This window comes from Zonotrichia leucophrys, chromosome 4 (genome assembly GCF_028769735.1).
Source record: "Zonotrichia leucophrys gambelii isolate GWCS_2022_RI chromosome 4, RI_Zleu_2.0, whole genome shotgun sequence".
Classification (NCBI taxonomy): domain Eukaryota; kingdom Metazoa; phylum Chordata; class Aves; order Passeriformes; family Passerellidae; genus Zonotrichia; species Zonotrichia leucophrys.
The window spans coordinates 62,806,978-62,823,041 of record NC_088173.1 but is presented as its reverse complement, the minus strand read 5'-3'; the positions used below and the strand labels follow the sequence as shown (position 1 = coordinate 62,823,041).

The window sequence follows — 16,064 nt, the reverse complement described above, 5'->3', positions numbered from 1 at the left end:
ATGGTCAATTTAGTATTTAAAATACAGTTTAAAAATTTTAGTCTTAAATGAGTTTCAGTCTGTTATTTGTGGGTTTGTGTCTTATAAATACTATTTTAAATATAAGATAAATGAAATTTAAGTTTACTATACATAATTGAAAACAAACAAACACCCTGCCTTGTCCCCTCACCCCCCAAAATGTGTATTTTGTTCCATCCGTCATGCTTCTCTCTTCTTTCTCCCTGTTATAAATTTCTGGAATGTTTAAACACTGTGCCTTGCAGCAAATTTGTTAGCAGCAGTTTTATTGCATTCATATTGCATCATTATTTTTTTGCCACAAGTCAATATCTCAGTCTTTCATTTTTTCATTTGCTTGATTCTTTAAAAAAAAGGAAAAATGGAGAAGTGTTTGTCACAACCATTTTGTTTTCACCTTTTTTCTTATTAAGCTGATTGAAATTGGTTTACCCCAAGTATGCTCCTCCTACCAAAGTGTGTATTTATTGAGAAGTTTTCAGAACCTACAAGCAAAAGAATAAGCATTGCCATAGGAAAGGATGTTATGTGGGCACTGGGTACAAAACAGGATTTAAGCACTGTATTTTTAAGGGAACATCTCAGACTTCACAGAAGAAAAACTATTTAATAAGTATTACTATATATATACTAACCTACATACTAATGCATACTATACATACTAATGTATACTGCTGCAGATTTTTTTTTTCTTTTTGTTTATTTACCTTTCAAATTTTGACCTTGGCTGTCCTCTTTGGGCTGCATTCCAAGTGACTGAATCAAATTTTCCTTGTTCTGGCAGCCAAACGAGTGGGATATGGAGAGGAAGAAGAATTGGATTCCAAATGGATCTATTTTTTCTCAAAGAGAAAAATGAAGAGCTCAAAAGTACAAGAAAGGCAGAACACAAAACTAATATTCTTTGTTCTCTTAAAAGGAAAAGGAAATAAATTAGAAATGCATTTAAAATAAATCTCTACTTCTGTCTCTTCCCTCATAACACCCTGATACAGAGATCATTCATGTCTCTCTAAAATCTTGAGGGAACTTCTTTGCCACTTGTAGTCAGTTTATCACAGCTACAGTCCCTCAGGAAAAACAAGGAAAGATGAAATTCTTTCTGGAGCTGATGAGTGCATCTGAGAGGCTCCACAACAACCCAGAGGGGCTTGCCCCTTAGTGCTTGGCACTGCTTCTGCAGTATTGCTAGGCTAGAGGCATTTTTAGCAGAACTGCCCACAATTTCTAACAATTCCAGAAGTCCATTTTTGCAAGTAAATTCCCCTAAATAAGAGGTACCAATTATTAGATGAGAAAATATTAAATGTGCATGGATTGCAAATGGTGTAAATGAAGCCAAATAACATAAATGCCTGATTTCTTGTTCATTCTGCATCATGGGAAGACTAGTGAAGGTAATGTATCAGTGATCACACTGAAAAAAATTTAAAGAAATAAAATAGAAAAGAAATAATTTACTAAACTAATATGAGAAAAACAATTACTTTGAAAAAGACTATACATTAGGTATTTCATTTTAAGGCAAATAAAATGCAACACAATTGTCAGAAATATTGTTGTTCTCAGATTTAGTCTGTGGTTTTACTTATTTTTTTGAGGGAAAAGCTTATTATTTAGCCTTTCTTTTTGGGCAATTTTCTTTCCTTGTTTATGTGTTAAATACTAATTGTTTTTGTTTGTTATTCTTGTAGTGAGTCTTTCTAGTCTACTGAATCTACTATTTATACCTGACATGTATTCCTTGCTCCCTGAATATCTCTCTGCATCAGATTCCAAATGAAGCTTGCTCCTGGAAACACTCCAAATTATTATGACTGTCGAATATAGCTGAAACAACAGGGTTCCAATTTTAAAAACTCACTATGAAATTCTTATTTTAGTCTCTTATGTTCGTAAAAACCTGTAATTCAGAATTGGGGCATGCAGGTCTCCTTATATTCTTATTAAATCAAATAACTGGGTAAGCAGTTCAATATTGTAGGAAGGGTACTATGTTAGTAAATGTCAGTACTTGGACTGATTCATGATGTTATACTCTTCATCATTCGCTCAGTTGCAATGTTTTCTTCTATATTTGTTCTGTGTGCAGACAGTGTAGGCACAGTAAATGATCTGCAGAATATAGATTTTCTTTTGTCTTGATTGGTTTCTAGAGTGGAAGAGTCCTTAAAAAGAAACTTCTAATACTGTACTTGTCAAAGTTGCATAAAAAATAAAAGACAAAGTTGGAGAGAAAAATAAAACCCCGAGGGACCAGAACAAAACTGAAAATGGATGAATGAGAACAGAAAATTATATTTTAAAGCACTACACATGTTAGAAGGGAAAAAAAAAAAAAAAGAAAGCCTCAAAGACTGAAAGCTAGAAAATTGAGTGAAAGACAAAAATAATTTTTTTATTAAGACAGAAACATAAGGTGATGCGTGGGTCTTTGCAAGGTTTGTGGATATAGAATCAATCTTTAGGCTGGATCATTGCAAACGTTTCTTTGAACAAGCACGCAACTAAGTTTGTTATGATTCTGGGCGGATAAAAAGAGGGAAAGTGCTTTTGCCTGAAGAGCTAGTGAACATAAGTCCAATAGTACATCTGGAACAAACGAGTTTAAACGTATACTGTTTCTGGCCCAAGATGAAACTTGTCTTTCTGTGTGCCTGTATCCTCAGAGTCTGCAGAAAAGATTCAGCTGAAGAAATGCACATAAAAAATATCTCACAAACAAAGAGCAAACAAGCATTGCTAGTGATTCCAGATTTATGTAATAGCCAGGTGGGTGCTGTTATGTCTGAGATATTCTCTACAGCTCTTGTGAACCTGAAAATTTCACCCTGCATTTCCATGAACAATAACCATCATTAGTAAGCCCCATAACATGGCAAACTAAAGTGTAGAGACTTGTTTTTCATAAATTGACGTTGGGTTAGAATTACTTCAGTTGTGAATTGAATGTATAAAATCTAGCTATTAAGCAGAAAGACTATGCAATCTGCCTTAATCAATATTTGTTGGGGGGTTAGAATATAAGAAAAAGAAAGATAGTGTATAAAGTAATCTTACCCCTAAGGAGTTGCAGCTGGCCAATTATCAAAGATTAGGAACAGGCCTGACCTTAACAGGCCACAGCTGTAACCAATGAGAAGAAGAGTGTTATAAAAGAATGGAGTGACTGGGTGAGAAGGGAATTGGAATCAGTTGGCTGCTTTGTGAAGGAAAAAAGAGTGCTCTGAAGAGCTACCCCTGAGAAACACCATGAAGGTAGGAAACTTTTGTGCTAAGGGGACTGCAGTACGGGATCCCTGCAATAAGATGACAACAAATATTTAAATATGCTATAGGTGGATATAATTTCCACCTTCAAACTGATTTTTGACAGTGAATCATATATGACAGTCATGCACACTTTGAACATTATCACAATGGTATTATTTAGGGAGACACTCAAAATGAGCACAGGAACCCAGTTTGAGTTATTGGTGAACATGTTAATAAAGCTAGGGTGGTCATCTGTTCCTGTGTATTTCGTGGAGGAATTTGGCTTAGGAAATGTTTTCTCTCCTAGAAAAGATAGTGCTGGCCAGTAGCTCTTCATTTGCCTCCAGCAAGAAAACTCCTGACATCTACCTCCAGCTGAATTACAGATCGAGCCAAGATGGAATACTGGCTCTTTTTGAAGCAAGACCATTTGTTTTAGTTCTGAACTCAACAGGGTTTTGCTGCTGTTACCTCTCACAGGGCAGAAATCCACCTGATTGTGTGTTGCTTGCCCATTTACATTCTGAGTTTGATAGAAGCTGGAGGGTATCCCCTTAGAGGGGGATGAAATCTACTTTGTATTTGCTGGATGAGCTGCCTCATGTGGAAACCAGGCCACGAGGGCAAGGTATCACTAGACATTAAATGCTAAGTGCTATCTTACCTCTCTGTTAAATGCAAACCCTTAAATACAAGTAACATATCTGTTTCCTGCACAGGGGGGAAACATAGCTAGGGTATTTTGAGACATATGGACAGATAGTCCTTCTAACAAAGGATTTCTTTGCATTCTGCTTGACTTTTATAACCTTTGTGCAATAGATGTGAGCTAACACCAGCAGATATTTAAATAAGATTCATCTGGTGACGTAGTTTTGTATGTATATGAGTTTATCTCATTTTTGTGTTTGTTTTTTTCTTTTTAGTAGCCCTAGGAAATTAAATATTCAGTTCAAGTTAGTTTATTTCTATAAGAAACAAATATCTTATTAAAAAAAAGAAAAACAGGAAGGAACGAAAATGTTATACCTTTTAATAAGTATTTTACATTCTGTATGGTATTCAGAATGAAGCATCAATCATTATTACATATATAAAAGAAATACCTGCACTAGGCACTGTATGGGGAAGTCCTACCATACAATATCAAGGACAAAACCACACAGATAGAAAAATGAATCTCAAACAGGCATTCAAGAGGGAAAATGAGAGTACAATGACTAAAAGCTGGTGAAAATAAGCAGTTTTTTATAATAGTGTAACACCATGTCAATCTCTGTATCAAAATTGTTTTAAAGAGTGTCCCAAAATTAAAATTTAAGTTAGAGAATGAATATAAAATGTACACTAATTTTTGTATTTATGTTACTCAAACATAACAAGAATACACATAATTATAGAATGGGTAATGTTGGAAGGGATCACTGAAAGTCAACTAATCCAATGTCCTCACTCCAGCAGGGTCCCCTGAAGCACACATTGTGTCCAGACAGCTTTTATATATCTCCAGGGTGATGAACTGTCAAAAGAATTGCCAAGTAGACTGGGTCTACTTCCTTCTTGCCCTCTTTGATGACTGAGGTGACTTTGTTTTTTCCAGTCCTTATGCACTTCTGATCATCATGGCCTTTCAAAGATGATTGAGTGTGGTCCAGCAAAGATGTCCACAAGTTTCCTCAGCACTCTATGCATCCAGCTGGGGCCCATCGCTTTGTGGATGTCAAGTTTGACTAAATTTTTTCTATCCCAATCCTCATGAACAAAGAGTAAATCTTTCTTTTTTTTCAGGTCTTCTCCCTGATCTCTCGGGTGTATTCACGAGGCCTGTCTTTGGCAGTGAACACTTTAAGCTATTACAGTGAGTTGATGAAGGTTCCTCAGGGTGAGAGAGATGGATAAGACTCTTGCTTCATGATCAGAAGGCTGGATTTATTAATATATAATATATAATACATTATGACTATACTAATAGGAATAGAGAGAAAAGTTGCAGAAGCTGCTAAGCTAAGAATAGAATAGGAATCTAAAAACAAAGTTCTGTGTCCAGGCAGAAAGCAAGGACAAACTCTCCTGTGAGTGGTCAGTAAATCCAAACACTCACAGAAGACCAATCACAGATGCACCTATTACATTCCACAACAGAAGATACTAATTGTTTACATTTTTCTTCCGGGGCCCCAGCTTCCCAAAAAGGATAAATCCTAAAAGAAAGGATTTCTATGAAAAGATGTCTGTGACATTTAAGCAGAGAAGGTGTTCAGTATCTCAGCCTTCTCTGCAGCCTCTGTTGAAAAGGTCCCTGTTCTATCCAGTTGGCAGACCTGCATTTTCCCTAGTATTTCTTTTGCTATTGGTGTTCTTAAAGAAGCTTTTTTTGTTATCCTTGACATACTTAGCCAGATTAATTTCAAATGGGCCTTGGACTTCCTCATTCTAGCCCATTTGTTAATGGGACAGTGTGAGCAGTAGGAAAGACCTATGTGAACACCTTTCAGCAATAAAGAAAACATTGGTGTGTTATCAACATAACTTTTAGATTTTTGCAAATCTAAAACATAGTACCACACAAGCTACTATGAAGAGAAGTAACTCTGTCCCAGCCAGAGAGTATACAGATGAAAATTCAGGCTCGTGACACATTTGCTGGGCTGCTTGTTTTCAGGAATATCTCTAATATGCATTAGAACTTTATTTTGAGCCTGAGAAAATGTTAATTGAACTGATACATCTCTACTAAACCACATTAGAGTACTTAATTAGTGTTTCTTAAAGAAAGGATGTAGGCATGAAATTAAAGGGTAGTCACAGGGGAAGCTTTTTGTCTACAATGTGATGTACATCCTGGGTTTTTTACTGTGCTCTTTAATCAGGTTGTTGAATAAGTATATTTCTTGGTTTTAAAATAAGACTCTAAAGTTTTAAATTAACTGGGAGTCTTGTGGAACTTAATTCCTGACTGGTTTTTGTCCCTTCCTGTCAGATATTCATTCACCAGGGCAAACAGCTCTGGAGCAGGTGTGTTTCTCTGCAGAGAAGGGCATAGCGGCACACAGATGGGGGTTTCCTGAGCCAGGGAAACCCCAGGGGAATGCTGAGATTTGCCAGGAGGCAGCAGCTTGCAAGGATGCACCAGAGGGAGAGAATTCCCCTGAAGCCTGAGATGCCCTTGGAGAACTGCTTTGCTGCTCTGCATATTGAGGAGAAAGACCCATTCCATCAGAGAAAAATTGGAGCTGAGTTAGGCAGCGCAACCTGCTCGCCCTATAACAACCAGTGCGACTAAGAAAAGGCAATGGGTGAGAGGCACAGAAGCATCCATTTACTCACTTGATGATCTCCAGGGAGGTGTGCTTCCTATCAGGGTCTTGCTCAAGGGATGTCACTGAGACACTACCAAGGGCTAGAAATATATTAAATAATCATCCAAGAAACAACAGGCACATCAGGGAGCATTTAATTTCTTCTTCTCGTTTGTAATAAGTCAAGCAATAAGTACATATAGACAAAGTCCAAGAAAAGAACAGGAAAGTCAAACCTCAGTCAATTTTTAAAAATTGAAAAATACTGCTTGACCTTCCCTAATGCTGCTAACTTTCTTTAAGCAAGGATGACCAACACCATGGGCAGAGGTAATAAGCACATCTATCTTCTTTTGGTTTAATGGAAGCTGAAAGTGTCCCCAGCAATTGGAAGGAAAATATCTCAGAAACACAAAAGGAAAAATAAAAAAAAGAATAAAAAAAACCAAAACCAAAACCAAAGTAGAGTTTAACAGAGAACATACTGAAAATCACAATAACAACCTAACCCAGCTTACAAGATGTCATTCATTCATACAACATCTTAGGCTTATCAATGTGAATATAATTACACCAAACTTTTTTTAATGCTAACAGCAACCTTTACAAAAAAAATTATATCTAAAATTAAGTGCTGCATATCTAGAAGAGTAAGTTGTCTCCTTCCTGCTTGAAAAATATAGAATAGATTTCAGATTTGATTGCATATATATTATAAAAAAATCTTGTTCCTGTTTATAAGTATTCACTGGAGAGTCCCATAATTGCTGCCAGACTTTTCCAAACCCAAGAAAGAGTAGATTTGGTTCAGCATAGCCTGAAGGTTGAAAACCACTGCTCTAGGCAAAAGACGTGGTGGTTGTTCATCTCTTAGCTTAGCCTATGTGTGCGTGTGCATGCAGCAGTCTGCACCAGTTTTAGCTGCAAGAAAAGAAAAACATTAAATTTCAAGATATTTATTTTTAGTCCAATACTTGAGGGTTAGTTTTGAGGTTTAATATTATTCAAAATCATCCTTGTTTTTGCAAGAGGGAAAAATTGGGCTATATATGTATACATTTACCCTCATCTGAATTTCAGTTTCCAGCAGATTTATATTTATTAATATAAAGAAATAAATTGGTTTTTTAAACATCATAGTAAAATTTCCAATGTTATTTATTTCTAGTGACCTGGTTTTAACTTTGTAAGTTAGCTTGTCAATATAAAATTAAGACATGCAGAAATTTTAGAGTTATCTCCTTGGGTGAAATCTCAGTAAAGGCCTCGATTTATAGATAATAAGATATAGTAGTCAGCAATATGATGAAGAAAAACTGTATCTGTTACATTTCTTCCTGGAAAAAGGTGTCCTTCCTGCAAAAGCTTAGGAAAGTTTTCAGTAAAAGTTTTGAATTTATGCAAATATTCACAAGCCAGTGAAACTATTTGTGCACCAAGTTATGTTTTCAAATCTCTGTCAAAAGGTGAAGAAAACATGTAAACAAAACCAGAATTACATTGGGAGAGAAAAAAGTTGCTTGTAAGACTGACACATTTTTCCCCTGAATAAACTAAGGAGTTAAAGAAATCTGTAAAAGGAAGTTGCACAGTGGAGGGAAAGGTTGGGGTTCCTTTGCTTTGTTTTCTTTTTCAGTTTGATTTTTTTTCCTATATCTCAGTTGAAATCAAAGGAAATTTTAAGGTTAGTTTTAATCACCAGGTTAACTTGAGTGGAGAAGGTGAATCTGTCCCATTTTTGATGGAAATAGAGGATCCTGGCTAACCTTAGTAATAATGAAATCTCTTTTCGCAGTAAAGGAAAAAAAGTTTGAGCATAATTTTATAAATAGCCAGTGTTAAAAATTATTGATAATAATACTGATAACAATGATTATATATGCATGTATCAAACATATTTGTAAGAGATCATAATCTAAAAAAATAGTAAAAATACTGGTTTTAATTTGGATATATTATTGAGGTTTGTGTGCTTGTCCTTTCTATAAGGAATACGTTCAAGAGGGAAAAATATGTTATTTCACTTGCAAGGTCTGGATTCTTAAAGTCAAAAGAGATGATTCTGTTTCAATTCTTAATAAACATTAGCAGTTTTTGTATTTTTTTTCTTAATTAGGATTCTTATCTGGTAATATGTACAATAACATATTATTATTATATAATAATTACATGTGTTAAACTGCCCTTGGTAATCCTTGCTTCCTGTAAATTAGAAGGCATGTATTGCTTTTTTTGTGCATTCTGTTCACCCTCTGGAAAAAGAGAAATAGGTTTTAAAAGTGGTTTATCTGATTATTTAAATAAAAGGAATAAAGTTATACATATTCTTCTTGATCCTGATATACAGCATTTCTTCAAGTGAAACTATTCTACTTTCAGAAAAGAAATTGGAAAAGACATTTCATCTCCTTTATATACAAATAATAGGCCTGATGTTTGCCTATTTGCTTACTAATATTTTCTTTCCTATTTCAGTCTATTTTTATCTCGTATATCTGAGCCACACAACAGGGTAAGATTTCAGCAATTTCTTCCTCCAGACACATCTACTCCATCTAAAATTTTGCTGATAACCATATTATCAGTAGTTTTGTATATATCTTATATTTTTTTAAATGTGCCATTTCTGATTTAGTGGTGTTTGTTTAACCAATAGTTCTGTCAGTTTCTTCTTTTTGTAAACTGTTATTTTATAACAAAACTTTTCTTTGTAAACTTAATAATTCTCACTAGTGTGCGTGGAAATGCAGTTTCAGTCTATTTTATGTATATATTCTGCATCACAAGTATTCAACATTGGCTGTTAAGGAGAATAATGAGGTTTTTGCTGTACCACAATTTAGTTACACAGCTGTATAATTTAAAGAAGCTCCTAGATGTTTTGAGTCTTCCCAGGGCCATGCAACACCTCAGGGAAGATTTTGATTATCCGGGTTTTGAATGCAGTCTTCAAGAACATTTTTTATTCGAAGAGTTCAAGTAAACTTTTTAGTGAAAAGAACCTAAAATCCTTGCCTTACAGTTATTTCACAGATTTTCATTCTATTTTGCCATGTGATAAATGAGTACCCTTAGGATCATAAGATAGTTCCGTTTATGGGGGTCATCAGGATGTTGAAAATCCAACTTCTAGTGGATGACAGGGTCATATCTGAGGTCAAACCAGGTTACTCAAATTTTAATCCAGCTGGTTCTTAAAACCCCAAAGATTGAGACTTCACATCTCTGCACAGCCTGTTTCACTCTTTGACTGCCTACTTGTAGATAAAGTTTCTCTCATTTCAATTTATGTTTATTGTACCTTATCCTACCACCACAGAGCACTGTGAACAGCTCCATGGTCTTGATGAGCTCATCATCATCTAGGAGATCAGAGCCACCTCTTTGGCAGTCTGACCCATTCCAGCTCCTTCAGTCTCGATTCACAGTAAAAGTTCTCCCTCTCCCAACCACATTGCTGACTCTTCGTGAACTTGCTCAAATTAACCAATGACTTTGACTGACTGAGAGGTCCAAAATTTTGTACTGGACTCCAGATCCAGTCTCACAAGTGCTAAGGAGAAATCACATCCCTTTGACTTCTTAGTCATGCATGTCTTGGTATAACTCAGGAAGTTCTTGGTCTTCTTGTGCTACTCGCTGATGCCCAGCATGCTGTCCAGCAGTGCCACCAGATCTTCCCTGCTAGTGAAGTCCCAGCCTCTAGTACTCCATGGGAGCTCTTTCTTTACAAGTGTGGGGCTTGTCTTTTGTACTTGTGGAATTTCATGAGCAAAGACAATGAAACTTTTCCTTATAGTTGGATTATTTTATTGGTCTTTTAGTTTGTCGTCTTTTGTGCATCTCTCTAGGAGAGATCATTGGGCTAGGTTTCATAGGTTTCAGACAGGAATATGATGCCAGTATTGCTGAGCTGTGACTGCAGAACTAAATTTAAGTAAAGAAGACCTGATGAGAGGAAATCCTTATATGCATGGTAGTGTGGCTTTTCTAAAGCAATCACAGAACTCCTGGACCCAAAATAGTAACTGTGCTCTGTACGATGTATACTTGTTCTCCACTTCAGCTTCGTGCTGAAGGATTACAGAGATTTGCAAACATGGGAGGGACATAGAGAAGTCAAGATGATTCCTAGTTAATTATTAGATAAATGAAAGCAGGCAAATGAAATTAGTTTTAAATATTTTATGGGATCAGGCAATATCATGACCTTGAGGTCCCACTTTCTAAAATTATTTGTTAAAAAAATGGGAACTTACTATTCAGATCAGAGGGGTTGTCACCATTTTTAAAGCAATTTTGATTGAGTAGGAACATTTTTCATCCTTAAATCAGACTTTCATATTTCCTGTAGTTTGTGCTTTGTGGTAACTTTTGCTACTAAACCAGGCTTTAGGCCAGAAAGTACAGCATATTCTTCTAATGGTGTTCTTGTTTGTTGTGAATTACCAACTCATTCCTTCCCATTTTTCTGGTTTTGGTTTTTTTAGGACTACGTTTTTTGAATTAATTTTACTCAGTTCAGTGTTAAGTTTTTTTTTTATACAGTATTCAATATACTCTTCATCTCTTGGTAACAGAGTTGTCCTGTATATATATTAAACGAACAAACAAATAAATATGCATCTCTGTATATAAGTAAACATGCCTTAAAGCTGAAAGAAACTGAAACAGAAATGGAATATACGCACACACCCTTCCTCTCCCCAATTATACTATGTGGTATTATCTAAACATGCTATTTTTTCAACTTTATAATTAAGGCTTTATGATTCATCTTAATATCTTCAGATACCAGTAGTTTTGATAATTTTATTCATGTTTGTGTTACAGCGCTGGTATCGTCTGTAATAGAGGAATCTCTGACTCAATGAATTCAGGTTTCACTGAAATTTTATAATGCAGTGTCTCTGTATTAGTTAACTAAACTACTGATATTTCTTACCTAAGAAACCACCAATTAAAGCATGTGATCATATTAAAATGCATCTATATTTTACTGAAGTTTTACTGAAAGATTTTATTTCTAGAATAAAGGTAAACTTTATGAAACAAACAAAAATCTGAACTTTATCCCAATATATATAAAAAATGACAAAAACTACTCTATTTTCTGTGAGATAACTGTTCTTACCACTTACCTTTGTCATAATTGCTCTAGCTACATCTGAACTGGCCACAAGAAAAGTAGTATATATGAGCACAGATATGTGTGTAGCTGGCACTCTTTTGACTTAGTGTGTCAGTAGTAATGACTCACTGTTCCTGAATTAGAAATGAAGCATCCCATTGTGCTTCCATAATAGTATATTGCTATTTATATTAAGAGGGAATTGCTTGGTTGCTTTGCACTGCTGTTTGAATAGATGGCAATATTTCTTAGTTCATATGAATTTTTTAATTATACTTACTCTTTTAAAATTAGCTTTAATCATCTTAAACAATGCTGTCATATAGGGACCTGGTTCAAATTCACTGAAGTAAATAGGAAGGTTCCATAGATTTCAAAACCCTTTTGACTAAATTGCATCTGAAAATCAATCAAAATAGGACTTCCAAAAGATAAAGGTTTTTAATGCAATCAGAAAACATAACTGAAGCATTTTGAAAACAATCCAAAATTCAATTAATTTTCTATGTTTGATGTCGGCTTCCTATACTTTAGGCAGATAACAGAGGACTAGTACAGGTAGCTTGTAGTTCCATTTGTGATATTTTGGACAGCTACCATAAGCTATTGAAAATGCCACCTCAAACAGAGTGTGGCTTTTTCATTTACAGAAATTATTTTCAAAATGTTATATAAAATGGGTATTTACCTCTGATATTTGATGTAGATGTATTATTAGCTCATGCTGCTCCAGCTTTTCACATACCCTTTTTCAGATATAGTAATAAGGATTTCAACTAATGTAAGTAAAAACCAAAAAAAAAAGCCCATGGAAAATTACAGAATCACACAGAATATTCTGAGTGAGCATTCTGGGGGAAGGGACCCACAAGGATCAACGAATCCAACTTTAAAGTGAATGGCCTCTACTGGGATCAAACCTGCAACCTTGGCATTATTTGTACCATATGCTAGACAAAATGCATGCATATATACATATACTCATATAAACACATATATGAGTACGTGCATTCACACATCTGAAAATAATTAATAAGTTATTTTTTTTTTATCAAAACAATTTTTTCCCTGTACACACAATGGACAATGTTTTATCGTTCATTAAATAATACTTTGGAAATGAGAAGAAACACAATGGTTTTACCATAACATGAACATCAGCTACAGTAATGAGTAATTAAAATAAGCCTGCAAACACAGTCAGAAATTGTATTATAATTATTTTTAATTTTATACTAATTCTTCTTGTTCTTGGTATGTTTTTTTAATTTTTTGCCTAAGCAAATTCTGGCCTTTTACACCTTAAGTGAAATAATTTACTAAAAAAGAATAAAATAAAATATAAACAAAGATAATGATAATCTAATGTAATGCAATTTAACATAACATAATGCAACCTAACTTAAATATAATATAATGTAACACAATACATAATAAATATATTCTCAAGATTTTCAGGTTGCAAGTCTGTACAAGGAAAGGTTTTCTTTGAACTACAACACTACATCAAACAAAGAAGTTAAATCTTGATTTCTAGGATCAAGAAAAAGACTTTTAGATAAGTGTTTAAGAAGTAACAAGTGGGAAATGGGCAATGACATGGACTGCTTTTAACTGTAAAAAAAAAGATTATCAGTAACAGCTGTCATCTTGACTATAGATCTTGGTGAAGCTCCTCAAATATGGTTTTAGGATCATAGTATTGAATTTATAGCTGTTCATACAGTGATATGAATTTGATCTCTCTGTCTGTTGCAGCCACATAGCTATTGTATTAAAGCATCTTAAAGTTAAACCAGTTTTAGACCAGCTTCAAGAAAACAGAAAATGCAAGGTAGTGTTAGTAGGAGTACAGCATACTGATAAGAGCCGATTCAACACCAGACATTCCTGTTAACAGATCACACTTTGTTAAACAGCTTTGAAATGTTATGGGTGACTTGATATTGAATTAGTTTTCTGTGTAACCTAGCACTGGAATCCCAGTGTGAAATTTTCACTGTTTTCAAGCCACAATCCAGTAGATTACACTGAACAATTTAATTTTTGGACAAGAAAGTTAATCTGATGTTCTGTTTCACATTCAACTTCTGCATTACCTCTATTGCATCTGCTACCGAATGACTTCTGTATATGCAAAACCATCATAAATAACCAAATACCATTTTTAGTAACTGCCATTTAACATTACTTCAACCACACACTTCACTTACCTGTATTTCAAAAGTGTACTCCACATATTTCAACTTACAGTTCAAGTAATATATCCAAGGCTTCTAAATGTTTTGACATTTTAAATATCACAAATGTGTACCTCCTAACTCTTTTACCAAATGTGGAAGTTAATAAATTGGAGTAATTTTTGTTCAATATAATTATGAGTAGGAAATGTTTATTGTAAGATTGACAATGGGTAGTTTTTGATGACCTATGTTTTAAACTGGTTTTTTCATTTGATATAAATTTTCAAAATTCAGCTGATTGCTCATGACTATTTCTCTAGACAACAAGATTTAAAATTTTTAATATTTAGATCTCTGATAAAAATCTGCACCTGGTAATATAATTTTGTTCCTTTGACTAATCTTTTTTGACTTTTGTAGGTACTCTTTCCATCAGCTATAAAAAAATTAATAGGAAAAAAGCCTACATAGAAAGATCGTAAATCAAGGTAACACACTATTTTTATGTGTTTGTGACAAGCTCTATTTGACCACAGAAAACTTAATCCTGAAATAAATTAGAGTTTTTCTTTTGATCCTTATAAGGATAAAATAACACACCCAGAAATATGGACCTGTTCTTTTCTTTTCTGTGTTGTTCTTACTGCCTTATGTTATTGACTTTTGTTTTCGTACAAATAACTTGCCACAAGAAAAGCAAAAGGCATGACCAAACACGGTTCGTCTCCTCTTCCTAGTCTAAATTCCACTTGCTTTTGTCACATTCACTCAGTCCCACCTTGGTGACATGGCAACAGATGGCGCAGGAGGCTGAGGCCATGGCACAAAGATTTCCTTCTGCTACTCTTTGCTTCTTACTTGTTTTCCTCACCTGTTCCTTATTTCCTTCTGCTGCCCTGCTCCAGTGAGGCTCATCCATGGGCTGCACTCCCTCAGGGAAGGCTCTGACCTGCATGCAGGGATGGCACGGGGTGGCTCATCTCCTCCTCCCTCACAGAACGCCCTGCAGCCCTTGCTATTGAAACCCTTTATTTTAAGTTGAACAAAACATTGTCGGCTATTTTCAATTGCTTAATAGCTGCTGCAATCCAATCACATCATTCTATTGGGAGAAAAGGAAAAGGAAACCGCAAGCTAGTTCTTTACTTCGTTATGGAACGCTGATGCTTTGAAAACATAATTAATCAAACTTCTCATGCAAAACCTATTTGTTAGGTTGAGTTGAAAACTCTTTACATCATCTGTTTTTTGACATAAAATATTGTAGACTTTTTCTTAACATATACTTTCCCTTCACATTCAGGCTACTGAAATACTAGGAAAATATTTTTGTATCTATCACCCTTAAGCAACATGAGAAAAAATGCACAGAATGGTTATATGCATGAACACACACCTCTTCTTATAATCATCTCCTTAATATTAGAGAAGAAAATATGATTTCTATGTTCTTTGAGGTCTATAAATACTTAGAAGGGAGCCATGCAGAAACAAGCATGCATTTTGCTTAAGGTGTGGGACTCTTAAAATCATGCAAGGAATGTGTTTAGACTAATTGAGAGCACTGACAGGCATGGAGCAGTGGATTAAAATCGAGCGGCTAAAGCTGTGGCTGCCCTTAGCACTCCTCCATGCCCTCCTGACCAGTCTTGCCTCCCCAGAGGGATGGATCCCTGATTTGCTTGTTAATAAATACAGCCACCACAGCCTTCATCCTTCATCTTGTGTTAAAATTACTCCTGTTTTGTTTAACTTTGGTATGACATACATGAAATTGAGATGATGCTCATTTGTAAGCATATAAAACATACGTACCTCAGGACAGTTCTGTTAACCATTGGGTTGGGAAAGATGAGTGCAGGTGATAGGAGCTGTAGCTCATCTGTTAAGTTATGTCTATCAAGAGCCCTGAGAGGAGGAATATTTTCTTTGATAACACTAGTTCCCTCCATCTTTCTACCATGTTCTTAATTTTTCTATTTACCATAGAGTACTGCTCTTATTTTATCTAGATCTTTGTGATTGGAATTTTTTTTTGCTGTGTTTGTGAGCACTTTATTTAGCACTTATTGGTTAGTCAAAACAGAAAATAATTGAAATGGAAAGCAATTACAAATTAATAAGGTTTCTGTGGTGGCAGACCTGAATTTAATTCACAATGTTAAGAACGATAAA

The 16,064-nt window shown here is 34.9% G+C and overlaps 1 long non-coding RNA gene across 1 annotated transcript; it reads left to right on the top strand.

Moving 5' to 3' along the window:
• The first annotated feature begins 3,215 nt into the window (after positions 1-3,215).
• LOC135447492 (uncharacterized) lies at positions 3,216-8,763 on the top strand. The gene is made up of 3 exons (XR_010440170.1): positions 3,216-3,279; positions 5,065-5,134; positions 6,257-8,763. It is a non-coding gene; the product is annotated as an uncharacterized LOC135447492 (long non-coding RNA).
• Positions 8,764-16,064: the final 7,301 nt, after the last annotated feature.